At 38.4% G+C, this 5,851-nt stretch overlaps 1 non-coding gene across 1 annotated transcript; it reads right to left on the reverse strand.

The window, feature by feature from the left end:
- Positions 1-1,658: 1,658 nt before the first annotated feature.
- Positions 1,659-1,760, reverse strand: LOC111750242 (U6 spliceosomal RNA). Its single transcript, XR_002785394.1, has one exon. It is a non-coding gene; the product is annotated as a U6 spliceosomal RNA (small nuclear RNA).
- Between the last annotated feature and the right edge of the window lie 4,091 nt (positions 1,761-5,851).

Genomic DNA, 5,851 nt, shown 5'->3' on the forward strand with positions numbered 1-5,851 from the left:
TGCTCTCTTCTCTCTTTCTTCCTGGTTGCTTGGAAAGAATGATTCTTCTGTAACTGGCATGCCAGCAGGGACTCGGCAACACCTGTGTTTATTTTACACACTGGTGCCTTGCAGTTACCGTCTTTTCTGCACAAATGTACCTGAAAGAGGTTAATGGTGCCCAGTAGCACTATTATAATTAAGATTCTGCCAGTATTTTCAGAACAAACTCTAGACGGCAAAAAACAACCTGGTAATGCTTTATGAAGAACTTAAAAATCTAGTACTAGAGATTACTTTTTAAGACACAGACACAAAATTTATTTTTGGTCTAATGCCCAGTTATCTCTGTAATTTATTATCTTTCTACTTGTTAACTTAAAAAAAAGGCTTTTTTTTTTTTTTTTTGTGTGTGTGTGTGTGTGTCAAGTAAGATATCTCTTGTCTACATGAGATTTAGCCAGCAGGGAAATTCACTAATGTCTTCATGATGCAATAATTTCTTATGGCATATTCTTACCAAATATTTGCAAAGGTGAGAGGAAACTGTTTAGATAACAAGATGTTAAATAAAACTTTCTGTTGTCTCTGCATTTTGGCTATTGTCCTGTACTAAAAACAATTGATGAAAATCATCACTACATTTTTTTTTTTTAATTATTATTATGCTTTAGGTGAAAGTTTACAGCTCCGGTTAATTTCTCATACAAACATTTGTACACATATTGTTATGTGACATTAGTTGCAATCCCTACAATGTGACAGCACACTCCTCCTTCCCACCCTGGGTTCCCTGTGCCCAATCAACCAGTTCCAGTCCCTTCCTGCCTTCTCACCCTACCTCCAGACAAGAGCTGCCCATTTGGTCTCCTGTATTTGATTGAACTAAGAAGCACCCTCTTCATGAGTATTATTTTATGTTTTCTGGTTCTGTCTAATCTTTATCTGAAGAGTAGGCTTCAGGGGTGGTTTTAATTCTGAGTTAACAGAGAGTCCAGGGGTCATAGCTTCAGGGCTTTCTTCAGTCTCAGTCAGATCATTAAATCTGGTCTTTTTACATGAATTTGAATTCTGCTCTGCACTTTTCTCCCTCTCTGTCTGGGACTCTCTGTTGTGTTCCTTGTCCACGTGGTCATTAGTGGTAACTGGGCACCATCTAGTTCTTCTGGTCTCAGGCTGATAGAGTCTCTGGTTTATGTGGCCCTTCTGTCTCTTGGGCTAATATTTTCATTGTATCTTTGGTGTTATTCCTTCTCTTTTGCTCCAAGTGGGTTGGGACCAATTGACGCATCTTAGATGGCCTCTTGCAAGCTTTTAAGACCCTAGACAGCACTCAGCAAAGTGAAATGCAGAACGTTTTCTTCATAAACCTTTTTTATGCCAGTTGACTTACATGTCCCCTGAAACTATGGTCTCCAGGCCCCAGCCCCAGCTACTCTGTCCTTCAAAGTGTTTGGTCGTGTTTAGGAAACTTCTTAGCTTTTGTTTTGGTTCAGTTGTGTTCACTTTCCCTGTATTGTGTGTTTTCCTTCCCTTCACCTAAGATGATTCTTGTCTACTATCTAGTGAATTCCCCTCCCTTTTCCTCCCCACCCTCATAAACATCAAAGAATTTTTCTTCTGTGTTTAAAAGTTTTCTTGAGTTCTTATAATCGTGGTCTCATACAATATTTGTCCTTAAAAATATGGAACGCTTCATGAATTTGCATGTCATCCTTGCGCAGGGGCCATGCTAATCTTTCTGTATAGTTCCGATTTTAGTATATGTGCTGCTGAAGCGATTATAGTATCACTACATTTTAAAGAGAGTTGCTAGACACATCTTCAGAACTCACAGAAAAAGAGCAAACCCATTTCTGAGACACTTGTCCAATAACCACTTGCAACCTGTATTTACAGAAGGCTGGAGATCCATCTCGGTTAATGATATGTCATTTGAAGAGCACTGTTGAGATGGCAGGGAGTGAGGTAGAATTTCCCACACCAAGAGAGGAGGACTTCAATGAAACCACTTAAGAGTGGGACAGGAGGGGCAACAAGGAACTCTCTCTCTCCAGCTAGATGCTTGCCTAACATAGATACGCACAGTTCCCCAGGATTTCATGGGACCAGCTTTGTAAGTACCCACTAAAATTTGAAGAAAATAGACAGTGGTGGATCAAACAATAAGTAAGGTGTACACGCGCATACAGTAAGCAAGGTGCACATGGGCTGAATTGTGTTTACATATTGAGCTGTAGTGCACAATTTCACTTGGTTTCACCACATTTTTGATGAAAATTTTAACACTGAAGCATTTGTAGGCTATAGGCAAGATCATAAAGCTCTAGTATGCTTGAAATAGTTTTCAATTTTGATTTATTTTAACATTTTATTTTAGTTTATTAAATATCCATATATGTTTGAAAGTTTTAAAATGCACTTCCCTCCCTAAATCTTTGAGCAAAATAAAATCTCCATGAAGATATGTGCCTACTGGTTTCTGGTACTCAAGGTAACTTTCAGGTAACATCAGCTTCAGTGTGTAAAACATTGTAATGAACTGTTTCTCATCATTAAAACCACCTCCTACTGTTAGTCTTTAACTTTTTCATTCTTGAGGTTGTGTCTATTTTTTCCTGATTCTTTTATTTTTATTTTTTAACGAGGTCTGTATCAGTAATATTGTCATTGTCTAGTGTGAAAAGCTGATAAGTTAAGCTTCAATTGCATTGTACATACAATTGGTAGAAACAACATCTCTTCTTTAAAGCAAATTTACGCTTAGTCTGAGGCTGCTCAAACCCCATTTCCACAGTTACCTCTAGTGGAGAAGGTATTCCTCTATTTCCAGTCACTCAGAAAATGATCCTATATCTTTTCTTTCCCATTGTGTGGTAAGGTAAAGATACTGGGTATTCAAATTGAGTTAACTTAAAGTATTTGCCAAGGCATTTTTTTAAGACTTAGTTTACTAAGATTGCTTCAGGTCATAATTTTCTATAAAACTACTAAGTTTTAAGGCAATTCTGCAATTGCAATATTACCATACCATAGTCATTCATGTAAATCACCTTTTTTTTTTTTTCCATACATGTAATACCAAAGCAAAGGTTATATTTTACAGAGTACCAGGGCCTTGTCCTGGTAATTGGTGGATGAGAAGGAGACATTTAGCCAAATTATATAAGGTTAAGGAACCCTGATGCTATGGGGGCAGTTCTATTATGTCGCTGTGAGTTGGAATTGACTCGACACCAATATTTTGTTTTTTGCTTGTATGTATATACATATGCATATATATATATGCATATATACATATAATTTTAAGACATAAAGCAAATAAAATCATCAGTATTTGAGAGCTTATTCTCTAGCAAGAAAGTCTCGAGAGACTAATGTACACTTCAGGTAGCTATTAGCTATCAATATCTCCTCAACAGTAAAAATCTCAAGAAAACGAGATTTTTTTTTTTTACTGCATTGAAAGTAGTTGTTGAGAAATCGTTCTGGGAATACCAGAATCTGTGGTAATGAGAAGATTCAAATGTATGCTAACCAAAAAATTCCCTTCCTAATGAAGTACCTCTGCTTTCTATGATGTTCAGTGCTTTGACTCTGATATTCAGATTCTGGAAATACTAATATAATATGTTGTTGTTGTCGTTGTTATGTGCCATCGAAGCTGTTGCGACTCATAGCGACCCTATGCACAACAGAAGGAAACACTGCCCGGTCCTGCGCCATCCTCACAGTCGTTGTTATGCTTGAGCTCATTGTTGCAGCCACTGTGTCAATCCACCTCATTGAGGGTCTTCCTCTTTTCCACTGACCCTGTACTCTGCCCAGCATGATGTCCTTCTCCAGGGACTGATCCCTCCTGACAACATGTCCAAAGTATGTAAGATGCAATCTCGCCGTCTTTGTTTCTAAGGAGCATTCTGGCTGTACTTCTTCCAAGACAGATTTGTTCTTTCTTTTGGTAATCCATGGCATATTCAATATTCTTCATCAACACCACAATTCAAAGGCATCAATTCTTCTTCGGTCTTCCTTATTCATTGCCCAGCTTTCACATGCATATGATGCGATTGAAAATACCATGGCTTGGGTCAAGGGCACCTTAGTCTTCAAGGTGATATCTTTGCTCTTCAACACTTTAAAGAGGTCCTTTACAGCAGATGTACCCAATGCAATGCATCTTTTGATTTCTTGACTGCTGCTTCCATGGCTGTTGATTGTGGATCCAAGTAAAATGAAATCCTTGACAACTTCAATCTTTTCTCCGTTTATCATAGGTCCAATTGTGAGAATTTTTGTTTTCTTTATGTTGAGGTGTAATCCATACTGAAGGCTGTGGTCTTTGATCTTCATTAGTAAGTGCTTCAAGTCCTCTTCACTTTCGCCAAGCAAAGTTGTGTCATCTGCATAATGCAGGTTGTTAATGAGTCTTCCTCCAATCCTGATGCCCTGTTCTTCTTCATATAGTCCAGCTTCTCAGATTATTTGCTCAGCATACAGCTTGAATAGGTATGGTGAAAAAATACAACCCTGGCGCACACCTTTCCTGACTTTAAACCAATCAGTACCTCCTTATTCTGTCCAAACAATTGCCTCTTGATCTATGTAAAGGTTCCCCATGAGCACAATTAAGTGTTCTGGAATTCCCATTCTTCGCAGTGTTATCCATAGTTTGTTATGATCCACACAGTCAAATGCCTTTGCATAATCAATAAAACACAGGTAAACATCCTTCTGGTATTCTCTGCTTTCAGCCAGGATCCACCTGACATCAGCAATGATATCCCTGGTTCCACGTCCTCTTCTGAAACTGGCCTGAATTTCTGGCAGTCCATGTCGCTATACTACTGCAGCTGTTTTTGAATGATCTTCAGCAAAATTTTGTTTGTGTGTGATATTAATGATATCTATAATTTCTACATTCAGTTGGATCACCTTTCTTGGGAATAGGCATAAATATGGATCTCTTCCAGTCAGTTGGCCAGGAAGCTGTCTTCCATATTTCTTGGCCTTGTTTTTCTCCAATGCCTTCAGAACAGCTTGGACTTCTTCCTTCAGTACCATCAGTTCCTGATCATATGCCACGTCTTGATATGGCTGAATATCAACTAATTCTTTTTGGTATAATGATTCTGTGTATTCCTTCCATCTTCTTTTGATGCTTCCTGCGTTGTTTAATATTTTACCCATGGAATTCTTCACTACTGCAAATCGAGGCTTGAATTTTTTCTTCAGTTCTTTCAGCTTGAGAAATACTGAGCGTGTTCTTCCCTTTCGGTTTTCCATCTCTAGCTCTTTGCACATCTCATTATAATACTTAACTTTGTCTTCTCAAGCTGCCCTTTGAAATCTTCTGTTCAGTTCTTTTACTTCATTGATTCTTCCTTTAGCTTTAGCTGCTCGACTTTCGAGAGCAATTTTCAGAGTGTCTTCTGACATCCATCCTGGTCTTCACTTTCTTTCCCGCCTTTTCAATGACCTTTTGATTTATTCATGGATGATGTCCTTGATGTCATTCCACAACTCGTCTGGTCTTCTGTCACTAGTGTTCAATGTGTCAAATCTGTTCTTCAGATGGTCTCTAAATTCAGGTGGGATATACTCAAGGTCATATTTTGGCTCTCATGGACTTGCTCTGATTTTCTTCAGTTTCAGCTTGAACTTGCATATGAACAATTGACGGTCTGTTCCACAGTTGGCCCCTAGCCTCATTCTGACTGATGATACTGAGCTTTCCCATTGTCTCTTTCCACAGATGTAGTCAATTTGACTTCTGTGTGCTCCATCTGGTGAGGTCCATGTGTATAGTCACCATTTATGTTGGTAAAAGAAGTTATTTGCAAACACAATATAATACATTTTAGTAGTTTGC

The sequence above is a fragment of the Loxodonta africana genome, chromosome 10 (genome assembly GCF_030014295.1).
Source record: "Loxodonta africana isolate mLoxAfr1 chromosome 10, mLoxAfr1.hap2, whole genome shotgun sequence".
Taxonomy (NCBI): domain Eukaryota; kingdom Metazoa; phylum Chordata; class Mammalia; order Proboscidea; family Elephantidae; genus Loxodonta; species Loxodonta africana.